Here is a 22,484-nt window from a genome sequence, read left to right as displayed (position 1 = left end):
TATAGTGTATTTGTACATTTTACAACATGAACATTTAAAAATATATTATAATAATGTGTTGTGATGTATTTTTTAATTTTCCCACTTTGGGTTAGAGATAGAAAGTTACATTTAGAGTAAGCATTTCAATGTATGAGTGACAAACAACAAAAGTTTGGAATCTATACTCACTCTTCAGTGATGAAATCTGTAAGTGTGCATCGGTGACAATCTCTTTGATGTTTAGTTCCCCTATAAGCTTGTCAAATGTTTGTATGAAGGCGTGCTTCTCCATGGCAACACTTTTTTGGTCCGTCTGTCTCTTGTCGACTGTGACTACACTGATTATGTCCATGGAGTCAAGCTCCATGGTTGTGTATGTGCGATATTGGGCAGAATGACCTATAGAAGTAACGTGACATTATATTCTTAACTCTTTATGTTCTTGAAGAAAACCCGTTTATTGAACACGTTACAAGAGTTATTAGAAAAGTCAAACAATTACCTGGGGAGTCCATCCTTCCATCAGCTGAAAAAGAGAAAAACAAGCATTTCAGCATATGCCAAGCAGTATCTAACATAATTATCATGTGCAATATATAGTAAACTTATAATTATATTTTATACAATGCAGTTCCATATTTACCCAGGGCACAAAACACTGTCCTTTGTGCGCAAGCGGTCAGTGACCAAAGCCCTCATCTCCTCCCAAAACTGCTTTACAGTATCCACACAGTACAAGTACAGGACATCCACCATGCCCATATTCATGAAGCGGAAAAGTAGGGCACCTTGGAGAAGTTGTTGCCAGAGAGCAGTATGTTTGTGGACAGCATGAAGTCCCCTCCTTGCATTCCGTACTTCAGGACTGGCTGGCTGTTCCACTTGCAGAGCCGATGCCCATGTGTGCAAAACTATGATAGGGAAGACAACACATGATCCATTCAAAGACAAAAACAAGATCTTTTTAACAATAATGATCAACAGGCAACAAATAGATTTTTGTTTGTACTGTTAATTGGCAGCCTTAGTGAAGGCTCTACAAGCAACTTACATTTGCGCTTTGCTTATGCAAACCTTTGTAGGAGATAAAGTAGTTGAAATTAGGAACGTAAACTCACCCACTCAACCATGACTGCAATACCCCTTGAATTAAGTTTCACCTGAAAAGGTGGAATGCCATCACATTCAGTACCCGTGTAGGAGTCACTGTAATTGCACTTCTGGATGGGTAGCTGGAGGAAAGTGGCCAGTTGCATCAAGCTGCTGTTGTAGGTGATGCATGCTGGCTGGTCAATGAGGTCACCTTCAGAAACTACTGGAACAGTGCCAGGAAAGGAGGACATATCACAGGTAGGTTGTTGTTCTGGGTTATCAGGCAGGTCTGTCTCATGGGCTAGCGCATCCAATCGGTCATGTATGTCTATTACACTTTCTTCAAGACAGATAATGGGGAGTCTGTCAATTATATTCTGTAGTGCACCACCAGCTCTGCAGGGGAAAAAAAAAAAAGTTATGAAAATAGATATAGGCATTGTCAAATACAAATGAATGTTATCAACAACACAGAACTGCGTTAATATTTATACATTTTGGGCATTTCGCAATACATACCGCACACAGATAGGTGGGACATAATCAACATCTGAAAAGTCAGAAGCCACGTCACCCTCCAAATCAATTCTATAATAGCAACAGAAGAAAAAAATAAGTTCCAAAATTTACAATAGACATGCAAGATGACAAGATGTGGTGATGATGTATTACACTTACACACTGTTGTGAAGGCTGTTTGCCTGTTCTTCATCTATTACAACTGAGTCTTCCAAAAGGTCCAAGGACTTAATGCTACACACAAAACAAGTCTGAGTACATATTGTATAATAAATAAAAACAATCACACAATGTAGAAGCACCGAATGAGATTCATAGTGGACATTTTGAGGTAATTTCTAGGCGTTATAAGGAATCACTTACCTTTCCTCCAAAGCCTCTAAACCTTGTGGTCCAACTTCTGCCACTCCAAAGACATTGCTGTACACATAACAATACAGTGTCACTAAATAACCATGTGTGTGCAGCAAGGCTAAACATAGGCATACACATGCATGTGATCTGATATTATAATACCACACAGTGTTGTATTTGGATATTGGTAATGTTGACATTGGCAAAGACTCATACACAAAGTTAGAGATTTAAAACAAACTAACTGATCAGAATCATTTCCGATTGTTGATGCTGTCTGGTACAGCAAACCTGGTTGCTTACTTGGTGTTGATGTTGTAAGGCCCTGACTTGTGGCTGTGGCTGTTTTTTTGTGATAGCTGAATTTTTTTTTATTTTTTATAATACTTGAAAATAAATAAAAGTAATAAGTACAATAATGGTAGTATGTGTAACGTCCAAAAATTATATTTAAAACATAGGCTCCATGACACTAACTAGCTTGCCTTTTGAAAACTACTTATCAGCTAACATAATTACACAGATCAATCCTTATGGCACTATATTTCCCATGCTTTGCAGTTATGTAAGCTTACATGTCCAATAAGAATGCCAATTCAGGGTCAGTTTTGATCCTCAAAACCGGTTTTGATCCCCAAAACCGAACGAAGGTCCTTTTCAGGAATCAAATGCCCTGCCGATGTTTATTCTAGTTTTTGCTCGACCATGATCACGTTCCCGCTTAGCCAGATGGGATTCAGAAGATAAATGTTTTTTTTGTTTTTTTTTGGCTTACTCAGAGTTTGTGTAGGATTCGGTGTTGTGCTGGGAGCCAGCCGTTTGCTGGATTCCATTTCTAAGATAACGTTATCTATAAACGTCACATCTTTGGATTTTACCAGCAAAAGCGACCCGCTCCCTTCGCATTAAAATCAGTATACAGGCTTTAATAGGCAACCTAGGAAGTCCAGGAAAGGCTAATTTTTTAAGTTGCATTACAAGCCGTTCACACATTGGCAAAAAAGGCTAATATTACATGAAAAATGTTATATATTGCACCTTTAATAAAGTCTTGTTTGTATTCAAAGAGAATTTGACTGCTTATTTTATCATATCGGTCCCTATTAATCTGTCAATCCTAAAAAGCTGCATTGCTCATAAACCATATTTAAATCTATTTGTGATATTATTTTCAATGGCCATTAAAGTAGTATTACTGTAAGAATGAACTTTATGTGCCGATCAACTCATCGCTGGCCAAAGACTTTTTATTCCACAAATCAATTGTTAATCCCCTTATTGAGCTAAATTCCTTGCATTCGTGGTTGGAAAATTACGCAGGCATAAGCTTAAAGTCATAAGCTCATTATGCAAATTCCCTACATATAATTGGTGATGAATGCTAGCAATTGTAAATATACCCTGTCACAAAGTCGCTAATTCCGTTCAGTGCCAACAGCTATTTAAATGGTGTTGTAATCAGACGAGGAATTTAAGGTGAATTTAGATGGAGGTTTTAATGAGTAAACCGTACCTCTCTAAAACTAAAACTTTAACCTATACCTAACCAATAGTGATAAAATGAAATGAGAGGTGTCCAAAAACAAAATGAGAAATGAAAAGCACATTTTCTAAAGCAACCACGTCATCTCGGGACACTTCTATGACACTCTGGTCTCTAGCCTGTGTGCTTGACTGGTCTCAACACGTGGTCTTCCAAGTCCAAAATCTAACACTCTATGAGGTGAGCTACTGTGGAAGCTAATCACATTGGAATAAGTGTGCAAATGTAGGCGAGTGTAATACAAGCATTAAAACGTATGGTTTTTCAAATGATGAGTTTTAGTAAAAGTGTTTCAATATCATAACAATGCAGCGTGTGAGTAATAGTGTGAATTAGAGACCTGCACTCCCGCGGGACCCGACGAAACAGAATGTGGCATGGGACAAGTTTTGCTTGGTGAGTGTGGCGGCAGGCGGTAAGACACTCATGTGTGTGCGGGTTGCGGGAGAATAAAATTGCTCTTACTTCTGTCCTTCTCGCAGAATAACGATGATGTCTTCACGACAGATCCTCCATAATAGATGCTGATCTCCTGGCCTACAATTCTGCCCTGCAAAGCCAAAACACAGAACTACATATTCTGTCAAAATTTAGTTTTGATGGAAATCAGGTCTCTACACTATGATCAGTTCTGTGACATATGGGTTTGACTCAACTATACTCAGATTCAGAGAAAACAGAGTGAAAATTGCAGTTACTAGAAAAATCAGACTATAAACAAGGTAAATGAAAGTAACCAATAAGTTTTAAAGCCATTTTTCTCAGTTTTAGTGTTCACGGAATTACAGGATTCTGCATTTGTAGGGCAGAAATGCTCAAGTGCAAATCTTGTTTTAATCATATCAGTAGCTACTACAGTATGATATACATAGCCACCTGCTACATCTCTTTAGCATCAAATTGCTTTTTCAAACTCTGTTTTTCTGCCTTGCAACATCCTAAACAGCCCATACACAAAGATAGATTGCATACAGTAAGATTATCACTAATGCTGCTACATTTTAGAGTTCCTATGATAGAGGATGATGGGTCTCTATCTTTTGTCGTCTTGTTGTTTTTAGACCATTGTTGCCTTGGGGCTTTAGACCAATATTTTTGCCAAGAATATAATTAAAAAATATATATATACTGAACTTAAAATTGCAAAACACAGTTTTCAATGGATGAATGCCTCATTGTTAAATGTGCATTCCAAAACAATTGCGTCCAATTTCATGGCAGCTTACCCAGATGCGGTGTCACAGAAGCAGCTAAATGCCAAAACAACATGCAACATTGCGTTGATTTAATTAATTAATTTCATTGTTTTGAAAAATAAAATATTTGGAAAATATTTAAATTAGCCTCAGGCATTTATCTAAGATCAGTGAATGATCACATTTGTTTTTTACATGTCTGAGTATTAAATACATTTAGTTAGTTACTCTAAATAAAATGCAGTTTACTATAGCGTCAATGGTATATTCTGCTCCTAAAATTGGTTTCAATAATATGCATTCACTTCTTCTGACTCATATTGCATATTTTTACCGTATTCATGAACAACAATTAAAATAGTCATGATTTTACATTTGTGCCTCTATGTAAGCCAAAGGATTCTATCTTTTCAATGACAAAAAAGTTTCCACACACTTCCAAAGACAGTTCTCTGTATCCTTCTAAATGCCATTATCTTCGAATTAGCACTGCTAAATTGCAGTTTGACTTTGTAAAACTAATGATTTGTACTGTGTTAATGGTACCTGTGAGATCTGCAGAGGAACTGCACACATGCATATTTCAGAACTGCCATTCAACATCACCATTCATTACCTGCAGATGTCCTTGCTTCTTTGTGTTGATTGATGTTCAATGATTCATTTCAGGACAGCTGTGGGTTGTTCTAAAGAAAAGCCATAGCCATTACAATGGTTAAGATGTCAAGTCAGTACAAAACATATATATATATATATATATATATATATATATATGTATATATATATATTTTGTACTGACTTGACATCTTAACCAATATATATATATATATTATACATCTCATATATATTAAATGTGTTGGCACTTCAACACCCCTGGTCTGAGTCATTAGAGTGCGACTGTTAGTGTGTTTGAGGTAGATTACTGTCCTGAGACCCCCAACCCAGTTGTCTCGTTACATATCCAACCAGTTTTACAAGCTGGGTTTCATTTAACCTAGTAGTTACATAAGCATTCCCCGTCCTCCTTTTAGTAGAATACTGAGTGTCAAATTTAGTTCCTGTGGTTATGAATAACTAATATGTACCTTGCAGGCTTTCTTCTTCAGTCTATAGCTAGCAATGAATATGCCAGATATGAAATAAAAGTGAGCTATGGAAAAAGGAGAACAAAGAGCTGCTGACTGATTCACCACAAGCACTATTCAGGTGATTTTTTTGTACACATTTAGTTTTTCGACTGGTTGTACTCTACTCAGTCTGTGGTCTGGTTTGTCAATAGAGGTTGCATATACATAATTTTGCAGTGGAAACACTCTGAATGGCTTTAAAATGTAATTTTGCTCACGATCAAGTGTTTCAGTAAATGGATGTGTTTGAATGCTGAGTTGAGGACTGAGCTGTGTATTCTTTTTTTCTGTAAATCTTATCTGAAAGGACTGTGCATCAGATTTCAAATCAAACCTTTTTTACTCAGTGAACTCAATGCAGTTCTTACCTGTTTTATTAAATCTGAATACAACTGGATTTAAAATATATTTGAATTTCCAATTGAATTTCAATTGACTTTTTACAGTGAAAGTAGTAGAAAGATAGCAGACTGATTTCAGAGTGAATTTGAAAACAGTAGATTGACTTTTCTTGACCTAAACTGTGCTTATCGAAATTCATAAACACTGCCCCCAGTGGCCAAAGCGGGAAGTGTTTTTGAACGTAAGAGCACATGAATCACAGCACATGCATACTATATATTTATATAACTAAATCATAGGCTTTTGCAGTTTATAAACACATTAGCCCATATAGCAAACTGCTTTCCAGAGGTGAGAAGTGAAGTCGTCAGAAACATCCAGTTTTCTGCCAAATTGCCAAAATAAAATCTCTATTTAACTAGACAGGTGAAATAAAAAAAATGTGACAGAAATATATGACTTCTGTATAGTTAAATGTGATATTCAGTGTAGTAGTAGAAGTAATAATAATAATGATAATAATAAATCAATAATAATGATTATATTTAAGCAATATCTCACAAGCAAGAGATTCATCACTGCTTTCATTAATACTGTGATGCTCTAATGTGCAGCACTGCATTTGAAACACCATTTCTTCTGACTGATGGATAAGAACGCATGCTCGTACCTCAAAACTCTGAAGTAGTAGTGCGGCCAAGTTTTGCAATGTCTCGTTCCCTTCATCTCAGGGAACCGAGGTTACATGAGTAACCGGAGATGTCATGGAATAAGTTTCCACTGTTATGCAGACGATACCGAACTATATATTTCTTCTAAACCCAACGAAAATTCACAACTCTCCAAATTAGCAGAGTATATCAATGAAATCAAGGACTGGATGGCCAGAAATTTCCTTCTACTCAATTCTGACAAAACAGTCACTAATTATTGGACCAAAAACCTCTAAAAATAAGCAAATAAAATATAATTTGACTCTCAATGAATGTACTGCTATGTCGTCTTCTACAGCGAAGAAATTGGGTGTTATATTTGATACCAATCTGTCCTTTGAAAATCAAATTTCCAATGTTTGTAGAACAGCATTCTTCCACCTCAGAAATATTGCTGTTACGACACATGCTCTCTGTTGCTGATGGCGAATACTAATTAATGCGTTCATGACCTCAAGACTAGATTATTGTAATGCATTACTGGGAGGATATCCAGCAAGTTCAATAAATAAACTTAAATTGGTTCAAAATGCAGCTGCCAGAGTGCTGACTAGAACCAAGAAATATGATAATATTAGCCCCATTTTATCATCGTTACATTGGCTACCTGATAAATTTCGTATACATTTTATAATTCTGTCGACTACATACAAAGCTTTGAATGGTCTAGCTCCACAGTACTTAAGTGACCTTCTGACATACTATATTCCATCACATTCATTATGATCACAAAATTCTGGCTTGTTAGTAGTTCCTAGAATATCAAAATCCACAAAAGGAGGAAGATCCTTTTCCTGTTTGGCTCCTAAACTATGGAATAGTCTCCCTAATACTGTTCGGAACGCAGACACACTCACTCAGTTTAAGTCTAGACTAAAGACTCAGCTATTTAGCCAGGCATATACCTAATTTATCTATCAACTAACAATTAGGCTGCTTTAGTTAGGTCTGCCGGAACCTGAAACATCTATCATGATCTATAACTCTGCATAAAATTGAATGACATCTATCTATAACATTTATTTCCATGTCTCATATCCCGAGGTTACCAGAGCTGGCCAGATCCAGCTCCGTTCCTGCTTGGTATCAGACTACACTGCTATGTGTCTCTGAGTGATGATGACTAAATGCAGCTGGTACTAGCCAGACATCACTTCAGTCTTTTACAATGGACTTCAGAGGATGAAGTGATGCCAACTCCAACTGGAAGACATCGGATACTACATATGCCACTGCCTGAACCTTGGATTTAGGATGGACCCCACTGAACCTCACTGAAATGACCTGCCAGTTGAACTGCGATACACCTCATTGATCTCTGCCTGCATCACCTTTGTCTATTGATGGACAACACTCTTGAAATGGAATACAAAGACTATAATTTAATTGCCAACAAAAGCCTTCATCAGCCAACTAATAAAGGACAATGCATCTATTTGAACTTCTGCAGTTAATCCAGGATTGACTTCAAAAACATTAGTCATTAATCTTACAGTTTATAAATATATATATATATATATATTTCTTTTAAACACTGGACCTTAACACTTACTTAGTTTACTAATCTTAAACCATGACCTGCACTGCATATAAATAACTAATATTGGCATTATATTCATGCTGGTTAGCCAGAGGGGAACTGGCCCCCACAGTGAGCCTGGTTTCTTCCAAGGTTATTTTTCTCCATTAACCAACATCTTATTGAGTTTTGTGTTCCTTGCCACAGTCGCCTTCAGCTTGCTCACAGGGGTTCTAAATACAATTATTATTTAATTATAAAATTTTTATACACAATTTACAATCATATTTAATCAAACTACACGATCACTATAAGAGGTCTCACCGATGGCTTAGCGGCAGCTCTTGGTGGTGCTTAGGTGGCGGGAGTGGGGTGTTTCTCCGGGCCTTGGCTCGAAGCACAGCTTGAGCAGAACACTTCTCTTATGCAAAAAGTGCTTCATTGCTTGCGACTGCTTTTGCGACACGATGAATCATTCAGAAAAGCCTTCCACAGCATTTCCGAAAAGGCCATCAGGGGAGCCAGGGGTGTCGAGCAGGGTGGCTTTTTCAGCATCACGCATCTCTGTGAGTGTTAACCAGACATGCCAGTCCAAAACCACCAGATTACCCATCACCTTTTCGATGGCCTGCGCGGTAACTTTAGTAGCTCGCAGCTCCAGATCTGTGGTGGCGCAGAGCTCTTTAATCATGTCCGGGTTCGGAACTTGCTCATTCACATCTTTGAGGAGCTTGGCCTGAAAGACTTGAAGCACTGCCATGCTATGGAGCACCGAACCAGCCTAGCCCGCCACAGTGTAAGCTCTTCCAGCCAGTGTGGGCATCAGTCGGCACGGCTTGGAAGGGTGGGTAGTGCGGGTTTCCATCCCACAGTGGCAGAAGGTCAGAGATGTGCTGCAACCGCCTCTTCAATAGGGGGAAGCTTAGCATATCCCTTATCCTCAGTGTGGTCCACTTTTGTGAGATCTGGATCTGATCTGGAAGTGAGATGAATAGGGCGTGGGCCAGGTCTTTGTGAGCTTGTCGTTGGACTTCTTGGAAGAATGGTGCTGTTTTCCGGGCTGCGGCCTGCTGGCGGCGGCCGGCCTGTAGGAACCACTTGTCTAGGCGAGACTTTACCGGCTGCTCTGGAGGGAACCACTCGAGACTGAGCTCCTCAACCGCCCTTGTGAGGACGTGAAGAAGCTCTCTGTCAGTGGCCAGTGCACTCTCCTCACCCTTGCTGGGGGAAGGGGCTGCAGCATCCTCCATGGACCATTCTCCCATGTCTGATGCCGCAAAGGACACGGCATCGTTGTCATTGTCAGACCCGCCAAATACGACAATACCGTGCTCATTCATAGAGGGTCGGAGGTCGTCAAGTGCATACTGCACTGGCGAAGACGCTGCGTGGGAAGATCGAGGGGCTTGTGGGGCTTGGCCCACATGAGATCCTCCTCGGGTTCTTCCATCTCTACCTTACAGCCCCGCCGTGCTTCCTCGTGTGGTCCCTCAAGACATAACACAGAGGAAGTGGTCGGGAGGGTAGCGGGAGGTGGAATCGTCCCTCAGAACGAGGGTGACCTTAGAGCAGAGCATCCTGAGACTCATGTCCTCACAGTGAGGGTAATCTGTCCCCATGAGAGCTGCTTCAGAATTATTTAATTTATATATAAAAGGATACAGCTCCTGCCTGGATGCTGCGGGAAGCGTTGAGAGAAGAACCCGATCCGACGGTGAGGCAGAGAGACTTCTTCACCGGAATACTAGAGGGTGAATCCTTCGCTGCAGGCGCTGAGAGTCATGCGCGCCTAAAAATAGACACTTGACACAGGGTCTAAAATCCGTCAGTCCTGCGCGAGATTCGAAAGAAACAGCAACATGTGCTGCAGCAGTCAAAGAGGTCCATCTAACACGTGATTACATCAGAAAACAATTGAAACAGTGCTGACGTGTGCAAAAACACCTTCGGTGTGAACAGCCTCTGTGATCTCTCAAAAGTGCATATCTATGTTGCCGTGCCAAGAGCTTCAGGACTTGTGCTTCAGAACTGCATTTGTTTTTGTATCTGCATTTGTCATAAACTCGTTGTAATGGGGATATTTCCATTTAGTAAAACATCCACTCGTATCTTCTGACCTCTTTTCACTTGAGCGATTTCTCATCAAGCGTGCAGGCATATTGCCAATGCATTTAAAGGGGCGGTGATGAATTAGAAAACAAATGTTATCATTAGATGTTATATTTCAATTTTTAATTAAATATTGTTTGATATAGAATTGTTGAAAGTCTATACAGTATGAAACGCAAGTACTCAACTCAACTCAACTTTTATTTATAAAGCACTTTCAAAACTATTAAAATGGACCAAAGTGCTGTCCATAAATAATAAATAACTCTGAAAATCATACAAAAATAAAATAGCAACAAAAATATAACACCAGGATAAATCATACAACCAATCACTCACATTTCTCAGACCTAATCAAATGCCAAAAGCCTGGTAAAATAAGTTAGTCTTCAAGTCCCTTTTAAAAATGTCAACGCTTGACAAGGATTTTAAAGATAACGGCAACACATTCCAAAGTGCAGGAGCCGCAACAGCAAAAGCGTGATCTCCACTACGCCTCAAGTGAGACCGTGGGACGGTTAGGAGCATGCCCTGAGATGAGCACAGATGACGCTGGGATTGGTAAGGGATTAACATGTCCTTTATATACCCAGGAGCCCGATCATGCAATTCTTTGTAGACAAACATTAACACCTTGTATTGTATCTTATATTTTACAGGTAGCCAGTGAAGAGATATCAACACAGGTGTTTTATTATCCTGCTTTCTGGTGTTTGTTAGGATACTCGCTGCAGCATTTTGAACATACTGAAGATGAGTAACCAGAGATTCACTTATGCCTAGATATAGAGCATTACAATAATCCAACCGTGTGGAAATAAAAGCATGCAAAACAGTCTTCAAGTCCTTATTTGAAAGGATAGGTTTCAGTTTAGACAATTTCCTTAACTGAAAGAAAGATGTTTTCACAACGCTGTTAACTTGACAATAAAAGCGGATTTCAGAATCGAAAATTACCCCAAGGTTCTTCACATAAGCATTCATATTTTTGAACAATAGTCCGTAACTTTCAGCCAGACCTTTCCCAGACTGTTTATTCCCAAACATAATAAAGTGAATAGAGTTGGACCAAGAATGGATCCTTGAGGAACCCCCCAAGAGATAGTTGTTGATGCAGAAACATAATTTCCAATTTTAACAGAGCATGTCCTGTCCTGCAGATAGGAAGAAAACCACTTAAGGGCTACACCATTAATTACATGATCTAAAGTATCAAAAGCTGCACTCAAATCTAACATCATTAAGGCAACACCTTTCCCGGAGTCAATACTTAACAAATATAATTTGCAACTTTTAATAAAGCTGATTCTGTACTATGTTTGGTCCTAAAACCAGACTGATAAATATCCATTATGTTATTTTCAATCAAAAAGTCAACAAGTTGATTATGGACAACTTTCTCTAAGATCTTATTCATAAAAGGCAATTTTGAGATAGGCCTAAAGTTTTTAAAATCCTGTGGATCCAAGTTCATTTTCTTTAAGACTGGCTCAATAATAGCATGTTTAAACACTGATGGTGCAGAGCCATAAAATAAACTACTGTTAATAATCGATAGAATACTAGGACAAATAGTATCTACAACCTCCTTAAGCAGTCACGATGGGAGAATATCATAAAGTGAAGTAGTCGGCTTTAAATGCAATATAATATCTTTCAACTGAGCTAAAGAAATCGATTCAAATTTACTCAAACAATGAGAAAGATTCAATATGTTGACTACAACATTCCCTACAAGCAATATATTGGACCGAATAAGATCAACTTTATCAATAAAAAAAAATAAATATATAAATAAAAAAACTCTCACACTGATCCTTCGACGGGGTAGAGAAAACATTAATAGACGGACTCAGAACATTATCTATGGTTGAAAATAATACCTTCGGATTATTTTCATTGTGCAATATAATTCGCGAAAAATACGAGGATCTAGTGGCTTTAAAAGCATATTGATAGTTAGATAGAGATTCTCTAAAAATATCATAAGATACTTGCAATTTATTTTTGAGCTACTTACGCTCTGCATGCCGACAGACCTGCCTCAGATTCCGAGTAACATCATTTAACCATGGTTGTTTTTTCACTTTGTGATATCTCATTTTAAAAGGCGCAACATTGTCCAAGATCTCTGAACAAACATGATTAAAAGAATTTACCAATTCATCAGGTTCTATAGCGGACAACGTTATAGACTCAATAGGAAGAGAAGATAACTCAGTAGTACTAAAATCAGTTGAGAACGCACTAGGTGTAGAAATAGTGGTAACACGAGACAAGAGTGAAGGAGGCTGATAGCGTAGTACATTTGTTACAAAAGTCAGATTAAAACTAATAGGCATATGGTCCGAGATAGCTGTTTCTTCGACAGAAATATTTTCTATCATTATCCCCAAAGAAAACACCAAGTCAAGCATATGCCCATGATTGTGTGTAGGTCCAGAGACACTCGGAGATAAATTAAAAGAATCAACCAAATTTAACAATTCCTTGGTCATAGGTTTACAAGGACAACAGACATGGATATGAAAATCACCCATAATCAAAAACCTGTCAGCAGATGGAACGACCACAAATAAAAACTTCATCAAGAAAATTCTTATTATAACCAGGAGGCCTATATATCAAGGAGCAAAGCACTGGCGAGGGCAAGTCAATCCTCATTAACTGAACTTCAAAAGTCTTGAAACTTTCAACAGGCAGTAACTTGCACTTAATCATATTGTTAAAAATAACAGCCAAGCCACCACCCGAATGAGTAATAATCGAGCTACTTAAATAATTACATCCCAATGGTAAAAGCTCAGCAAAAGGGCTCCTGTCAGCATCATTTCACCAAGTTTCAGTAATAAAAAGAAAGTGTGTTACATAAAAGTCATTCAGAATTAATGTTTTGTTGACAACTGAGCGTGCATTTATCAAAGCCATATGCAATGTGGTCGACTCAACAGAATGATTAGAAGAAACAGCACTTAGCTTCGTTGACCCAGCTCGTCTCACAGGACGCAAATTTGAGTGAACCACTCCTCCACGTTTTGTCCCTTTCTGTGTAGTCAAAAGCAATGGTGTTGATGTGACTGAAAAAACATGTATCAAAAAGGAAGGCCGCGACTCCACCGTTGATCTAACTCCACTTTTTTAGGATCCTCAGTTTCTTAAGTTTCACTAAAACTCCAGCCCATATGCCTCGTCTCCTGCGACGTCTCTTCTTCCAGCACGCACAGCCAGATACATGACAGACTTTCATTGGCGCCTGGAATGTGCATGGCTGTTCAGCAAACAATTTCGTATTCAAATCAAGGCTACACATATCCAAAGCCGTAGATCGAAGGCTTAACAACGTAAAACGGTCATAAATCAACTGTGAGCAATCCAAGCTATTTATAAAACATAGAAATAAAACAAACAAACAAAGGACAAACATCCTAAACACGGAGCAACGGTAAGCCAATACACTGCCTGGCACCATCTTTAACCCTAAGTAACTGTAAATTACTAAAAAATGAAGAGTAATCCCTTCACTTTTTCATGGAAAAAAGTGATTTAATTACAGTAATGCGCTACTTTGTAACGCGTTAAACCCAACATTGGTAGTTAGTGAATAAAACGTTTTTGCGCTTAAATACTGTGCGCAAAAGTGACGCAGTTGTTTATTGAATTTGCCCTTGGTGTTTTATGGCAGATTTTTGTAAAGGTATTCAAATATTTTGATCTCAGTGGATTGTATTTACAAATAGCTTTAGGGCCCTCTCAATATAAAAAATCATATATATAAGGCTTTATTAATTTCAAATGAAATGTGAACTTTCTACAAACACTTGATGATTGATGTCAGACTGGGTGTTTGTAAAGTTTATATTTTGTCTTTACATTTTTTTTTTTTTTACTCCATAGTAACATAAAATTGGTTTATTTGTCTTTCAGCTGTCTAAAGTTCTCTTGAAGATAAAGTTCTCTTGCTAAAACATATGGCACTTAGCATAGCTCGAACCCTTCTGCCCCAGATTAGTAAAACAGAAGAGCTATATTTCTCATATATTCTTTTTGATGTTGAAGTTATAGTGCTGTTCTATGTAACTTTGCCCTCCTGCTGCACTGTTACTTCACACACTGAACTCTTAGGATTTCTGTCACACATGCTTACTTTGAAATATATTTTCTTTATGCACAAAATGGCAAGCGCTCTTCTTTGCTGTAGGTCATGTAACAGGTGCGAGATTTAAAGCATTAAAAATCGAATGTTGTCAATTATGTATTTCAGAATACTAAATTCTAGGGTGCAGACAAATGTCTTGATTGTTTCAGCACAACACACCATATAAGTGTTTTATAACTGTGACGAATCAGGCTCAGACACAGAGGTAAGATCCATTAGCAGAGTTTTAATCAGAAGCGTAGTCGAGTCAGGCAAGGTGATAACCAGGTAAGCAGTTAGTACACAGTTCAAACAAATCCAAATCAACAGGTAGCAGAGGATAATCCAAGAAAACATGCAAGGGCAACACACAGGAATTCAGGCTGGTGATAAACACTCAGAAATTACAACTACTAAGAGATTGGCAAGACGTCGCAAACATACACAGAGTAAGTGGAGTATATATAGCCAGGGAGAATAATCAGCATGATAGTGAACAGGTGTGGTGTGAGAGTCAATATTCAGGTGAGCAGGTCCTCCAGTGGTGGAGAGCAGAACTGGGTGCAGAACTAGGTGCAGATATTCCTCCGGTGTTCCTCTGGTACGTACCCCTCCCAATCCACCAGATAGTGAATGCGACCTCCGTGCCGTCGAGAGTCCAGAATGGCATTGACTTTTTAAGCAAGATCTCCGTCGAGGTCCAGTGGTGGAGGAGGTTCAGTTGCCATACTCCCAGGAGTTACAACCACAGGTTTGAGGAGAAAGACATGAAAGGTAGGAGAGACGCAATAATCAGGAGAAAGTTGGAGCTTGTAACTGACTGGATTGATCTGTTTAATAATCTTAAAAGGTCCCATGTACCTGGGAGAAAGCTTCTTGCAGGGGAGCTGGAGATCTCGAGTGGATAGCCACACCTGCTGAACCGGATGGAGGGAGGGGAAGGGTCTGTGATGCTTGTCAATTTGGATCTTCTGCTAATGAACAGCTCTCTGCAAATGGACATGGGTGGATTCCCAAGTTTGCTCACACTGGTGCATTCAGTGGTCGATAGCCGGTACATCAGAAGGTTCACCAGACCATGGGAAAAGAGGAGGTTGAAAACCCAGGACACATTGGAAAGGAGTCATGCCAGTTGATGAGTGAGCTCTGGGCGTATTCTGTCCAGGGGAGAAACCGACACCAATCGTAATGGTTAGTACTACAGAAGGTAAGAAAAAAATGGCCTACCTCTTGATTCAGGTGTTCCGTCTGACCATTGGACTGGGGATGATAACCAGATGCGAGACTGATATTGACATTTAACAGTTTGCAAAGCTCCTTCCAGACCCGTGAAGTAAACTGTGAACCTCGGTCGGAGACAATGTCCTCAGGTAGGCCGTAGAACTGGAAAACTTGATGGAAAATAGTCTCTGCAGTCTCTAGAGCAGAGGGAAGTTTTTTGAGTGGAACGAGATGACAAGCCTTGGAGAACTGGTCCACAACCACCATGATGGTGGTGTTGCCCTGGGAAGAGGGCAAGTCGGTGAGGAAGTCCACTGCAATGTGTGACCAGGGGTGCTGAGGAATAGGTAAGGACTGAAGGAGACCTACTGGAGGGAGTCTAGATGATTTGGTTTGAGCAACTCTTGACATATTGAGAGACATCTTGGGACAGGGTAGGCCACCAAAACTTATTTTTTACCAGTTGTATGGTGCAGTTCTCCCCTGGATGCCCAGAGGATAGTGATGTATGGACCCACTGGATGACCCGAGATCATAATGAAGAGGGCACATAAATCTGCTCAGGAGGACAAGCCTCTGGTGCTGGTTCAGTCTGGGATACTTGAGTAATCTCACTCATAATATCCCATTGGACAGGAGCTTCAATGATAGAGGGAGGTAGAATGGTTTGTGCTGGTTCAGGGGTACTAGGCACATAAATGCGGGACAGAGCATCAGCCTTAATGTTCTTGGAACCAGGATGGTAGGTAACTGTAAAGTTAAATCTGGCGAAGAACAAGGACCACCGAGCTTGACATGGGGACAGGCGTTTTGCTGTTTGGAGGTATTCGAGATTGCGGTGATCAGTTAATACCGTGAATGGATGTTGAGCCCCCTCAAGCCAATGGCGCCACTCCTTGAAAGCTGCTTTCATAGCCAGTAACTCATGATTCCCCATATCATAATTTTGCTGTGGCCGAGTAGGACAGGAAGACAGAAAGTGACCATTCTCCCCACAGTACAAACAAAGCTGGTTGGTAATGGGTCGTTGACATTCCTCTCTTGTCAGTCTAGCATAACCCAGTTGCATAGGTTCAGAAAAGAGTCAGACAGAGTAACAGAAGGGGTATTGAATACCTGGGGAACTGGAGAGCGAGAGCGCTTCAAATGATCCAACTTAATGGAGAGAGAGATTAAATGTTCTAGTGAGAGGTTCTCATCACGACTAGCCATTTCCGCTTATAATTGGTGGCTCAGTCCATTGCGGTAAATAGTCTTTAATGGTGCAACAGTCCATCCAGTTTGTGTTGCCAAAGTGCGAAAAGTGAGTGCATAGTCTGCTGCCATAGACTATCCCTGAACAACATGGATAATGCGATCTTCCGAGTGCAGATAGCTTAAAACCTCCTCCATGTTGGTGGAAAGCTGACTGAGTTGTCTGTGATGATCATCGAGTAGACTGGCTTGAGAAGCAAACGCTGCATGAATGGATGAAATCTCCGCTGGATCTATGGGAGGCAAAGTCTTCTGTGACGAATCAGGCTCAGACACAGAGGTAAGATCCATTAGCAGAGTTTTAATCAGAAGCATAGTTGAGTCAGGCACGGGTGATAACCAGGTAAGTAGTCAGTACACAGTTCAAACAAATCCAAATTAACAGGCAGCAGAGAATAATCCAAGAAAACATGCAAGGTAATACACAGGAATTCAGGCTGGTGATAAATGCTCAGAAATGACAACTACAAAGAGATTGGAAAAACTTCACAAAGATACACAGAGTAAGTGGAGTATATACAGCCAGGGAGAGTAATCAGTGTGATAGTGAACAGGTGTGGTGTGAGAGTCAATATTCAGGTGAGGAGGACCTCCGGTGGTGGAAAGCAGAACTGAGTGCAGATATGACAGTAACATTTCTAACTATTTTGACATTATAACATATTACCCGTCTCACATTTCACAAACAAATCACTTTGGTGAAAAATAAATAAATAAATAAATAAAATAAAAAGTAGTTCTTAGCACCCATCTATCTTACCTTTCCCACCTTCTGTCTCTGCTCTTTTTAGTATCTTGTCTTAAAGTGATTTATGCACGAGTAGTCAGTACAACTTAAAAAAATAAAATAAATAACTTTATCACCTTCCTCACTTACTTTATTATACAGTTGCACAACCAGGGGCGTTGCTAGACGTTAGTGACATACAGGGCTTAGCCCACAAAAATTCTTCCTTCCATGACAGGGCCTGAAATTGGGTGCGGGATTACGGGTATTGCGCACAATTTGAATCATTCCTGCAAGTTCCACATTCATAGCACATGACATTCCCACACACTTTTATTCACTTTACAGTCCAGCTGCGAATTATTAAACTTCGGGACTTCGTGTCCTGAGTTTCCTTGGACTCTACATAGCACGGAGGCTGCAAGCCACGAGGGCAAGTGTGCGGAGGATGCAGAGCTGCAGATGAAGTGGAAGAATGGAGAAGAGAGAAGACGGAGAGTTCTTCCTTGGTACCAAAGTTTTGTGTTGAGATTGGCCACACCCCAAAGGTGTCCTGAGCCAATCAGAAATGGCTTTTCAGAGTCACATGGTCAACTGGTCTGTCCTTTTCAAAGTTGATTTACAATCCTTTGTGTGGAGGATTCTTACAAATTTCATAATAGTGCATGTTTAATCATGAACTTTTATATCTTGAAAACGGTGCAAGAGACATGACATTCGTTGTCATCAATGTTGTCATCAACATTCTCTACGTAAACAAGCAAGCATTTACATACTAAATATGACATACTTTCATGAATATTACACGTGTAAGTAACAAAACATGAAAATACCTGATTACAAATCATACTGGTTAATTCATTGGTTTTACAACATGGATAACACATTGCACGTTATGAGAAACCTGATTGTCAGGGTATATTATCAGGTTAAGCCTTGAATAATTACCATTATTAGTAGAATGACATGAATAATACAAGATTAAAGATTAAAATAATTGAATTGTCAGTTATAAGTGATTACAAATCACTACACATATTTTAAAAGGTACATCAGGCTATAATCATTAATTTGTCAGTTATAAAAGTGATCACAGGTCATTTTCAGAATTATCTAGCAAGGCTTGGTACTGTGTACATTTTGGGTCCAAATGCATTCTGTAAATGTTTCTGGATTAAGATGAGGTGTCCTAATACGAGGGTCTTTACAAGGAAACCTGCTTAAGGTTTGTGTGGAAGTTCAGAAGGTCATGCTGAGTCTGCCCCATGTCACCATCGCATGGGTTGAGGGGCCTCTCTGACCAATGGCCTTTTTTGTTTTAAATCATGCTGTTTCAGTCTCTTTGACCATTTTATCGTCCAAAGGCAGGCCTCCACTAGACTTCTTGGTGCCTAGTTGAGCAGAATCATTTAATTTACGATGCTGAGGAATTCCAGGATTAAAAGGTAGGGTTTTCTAATTCAAGTCATATTGCATAGCAATTGTTCGCTCTTCTGCACCTAATATAACACACGGGTGTGTGGTTGCCTTCCAGTTTTGCTGCATGTCAGCTGGTCTTCCATGGAGGATACCTCGTCTCTGCCTGTGTGTCAGGAATAAGATCGGCCATCTCAGCTAGGCATTGTTCTGCACCTCACTAAGCTTCAATGGAGGATTCTACGAATCTATTCCTGACTTCCACAATGATACTCACAAGGCATTGCAGAGGTTTCTGGGGTTCGCTAATTTTTACCGGAGATTTATAAGGAACTACAGTCAGCTCGCCGCACCTCTGACGGACCTCACCTCACCTCTGACGGACCTCACCTCCACACGCACTGAATTCTGTTGATCCCCACAAGCTGAAGCCATGTTTTCTAAATTAAAGGAGTGGTTTTCTATCACACCCATCCTCATTACTCCCAACCCTGCAAGTCAGTTCGTGGTGGAGGTGGATGCATCTGAGGTTGGTGTCAGAGCGGTTTTGTCGCAGCTCTCTCCCTCGTATGGAAATATGCATCCATGTGCTTTTTTTCACACCGTTTAACAGTAGCTGAACGGAATTACGACATCGGCAACCGAGGATTATTGGCTGTCCGGTTGGCCTTGGGTGATGTTTTGAGATCAAGCCCTCCACCGCCCACCGGATACCATTCTACCCGCCACTCACGTGGTGGGCATGGCATCCTGGGAGGTGGAGGCTAAAGTGTGTGCTGCGCTATGAAACACCGTGCCCCAGCAGGCCGGTTATTTGTTCCACAATCTGCCCAGGCACATGTCCTACAGTGGGGTCACTCATCCAACGTCGCTTGTCAACCAGGGGTGACAAAATAAAACCTGTTTTACATTCTGAGTTACACCATGCCACACCCGTCAACTGAGGATTCTACGATCTGTTCCTGACTTCCACAATGCACACACACATCCTACGAACACATTCTTCACGGATTACCCGGGCGCAGCCACAGAGCGCACGCTTCTCTGTCATCTCTCCCCACTGTTGGAGCTGGTGTCGGGATCCTTGACATCCACAGTGACTGCCAACATTTGTTGTTAATAATTCCTATAAACGTTTCCTCTGCTCTTGGGTCTGTTTGTTCTCACTATCGCTCATTACAGATTAATGCTAAATAAATTCTGGTTGGTTCGCCATTAAGTGAATTTGCTCACCACATTGCACTACTATGAATTAGCTGGGCTTCCGTCCACATATTTGTATGTACATTTTGAGATATAGCATAAAATGCTTGATGGAAACACAAAGATGCAAATAAATGTTGTGCTTTTTTGAGGTGGATACATTTTTTATCCTATAAAATGACATGCACATAAACTATAATTGAAACACATTTACCGAATAAATTCCTAAATGCGCTTCAAAAAAGTCTGAATAATTTTCTTTTAACTGGAACCAGTGGACCAATAGCATCTCATAGGATTTTAAAAGCTTCATTCTGAAATGCTAGAGCCAAAGCCTGTGTAGCATTCTAATTAAACTGTAAATAATATTTTTACATTTAATAAAAGAGCCCCAATGGCTTCCCCAGTAACAACAACTTTCATTTACATTTCTATTTTGCACCAATTTTCCCAGAAGTGATGATTTTGTTCGCTTGAACACATGGGATTGGAACACTTCTTTATTCGCAGATTGTTTTTGCGATATTCCAATTTATGTATTAAATTTGTAACTTCGATGGAAACTTGTTCATTATAGGAATAAGGATTTATGCCAGACTATATACAAATATGAATATATTGGCATTTTGATTGAGGAAATAACACATAATCAGTGCAGTAAACCTCTGAATGGGTGAGGTGCATCCATGCCTCTGTGCTCTTTATTAGATTAGAGTCTACTGGATGCAGAATATTGTAAGATTCTAGTAGTTGTCTAGGAGATTTCTTTGCCCCTCAGGTCTACACTTAGCCATTGTGACAGTGGAAAAACAGATGGTTTTAGTATAAAACAGGAAGGAGGTTGTTGTTTGAATCTTAATGTGTGTGAAGACAGACTCCTCTGTGTAAGGCAGGAAGGAAAAATAGAGCAAATTTCAGAACTGGGAGCGAGGTGCCACTGAAAAACACATACCTCAGTTTCTCTTTTATTTAAATAACAGCAAATTCATGTGTCTCGTTGAATTGAATTGTCTTCAGAGACCTTAAAGTCTGACAGGCAAGCGTGTGTAACAAGTTGTAGAGCAATTTGTGTTGCTTGATTTGAGTTCTCAGTGGTGCGATTACTCCTTCTGACAGGCCCAAATAAAGACAGATTGAATAAATACGTTGGGACTTCGTCACATGACCTGAGCCATCCAATAAGCAGCATCAATAAACCTGTAAAATATTTCGGTTTCATGCACTCAGGTTCCTCCAAAACAACACATACATTCTGACTGGTCAATAGTTGCATTTTAGAGTAAAATAATGTAAAATGACTGCTAAAGTGTATAATGTTATCCTGATTTACTACAAGCTGAGCTAATTCCTTGTCTCCCTCATCACACTCTGGTCTCTTCTCACACAATTAAATAAGTTAACCCTTTATTGTATGGTGTAGCCATATGGCAACAGTTTATTTGCTTTCACTTTCTCACCTTTCAGAAAAAATAAAATAAAATAAAATAAAATAAATAAAAATAAAAACCACAGCATAATGCATTGTTGGAAATGAAAGGGCAGTTTTTAAATTAACCAATATTATGCTGTTTTTAAGCCACATGACACTTGATTTTTGTCTCTGTTTTTTCTGGGGTCACACTTACTGTAAACATATTTCTTCTACATCATGATTTGTTTTTGAACAAATCTAACTATCTAACATAGTTTTACAGAAACTGGAGAAAAGATGAACATTGCCATGTACCACAATGAGAAAAATTACTACGTTGTAATATGGCAACTCTGAACTGCACTATTGCATTTTTTCCTTGGAAATCTTTATAGATAGTACCAATAATTATATTATTGCATTTATTAATTTATTTGGTAGTGTGTACCATAATATAACTGCATTTATGCATAAATAACAAAATTACTATTTGGATTTCTTCTTTTTAGACAAAAATTAACACTGCAATGTTTTATGGAAAGGGCAAGAAGAGTGCACAGTGCTCACTTCTGACTGACAACAATGAAGATGAGCTTGGTTTTAGTGACAGTGAAAATAATC

At 39.4% G+C, this 22,484-nt stretch overlaps 1 protein-coding gene across 2 annotated transcripts in view; it reads left to right on the top strand.

Annotated features, from left to right (window-relative positions):
* Positions 1-22,484, top strand: part of LOC127412684 (uncharacterized) — a 189,629-nt gene that overhangs the window by 40,133 nt on the left and 127,012 nt on the right. The window lies entirely within an intron of this gene.

This window comes from Myxocyprinus asiaticus, chromosome 22, assembly GCF_019703515.2.
Source record: "Myxocyprinus asiaticus isolate MX2 ecotype Aquarium Trade chromosome 22, UBuf_Myxa_2, whole genome shotgun sequence".
Lineage (NCBI taxonomy): Eukaryota > Metazoa > Chordata > Actinopteri > Cypriniformes > Catostomidae > Myxocyprinus > Myxocyprinus asiaticus.
This window is presented reverse-complemented; position numbering and strand designations above follow the sequence as displayed.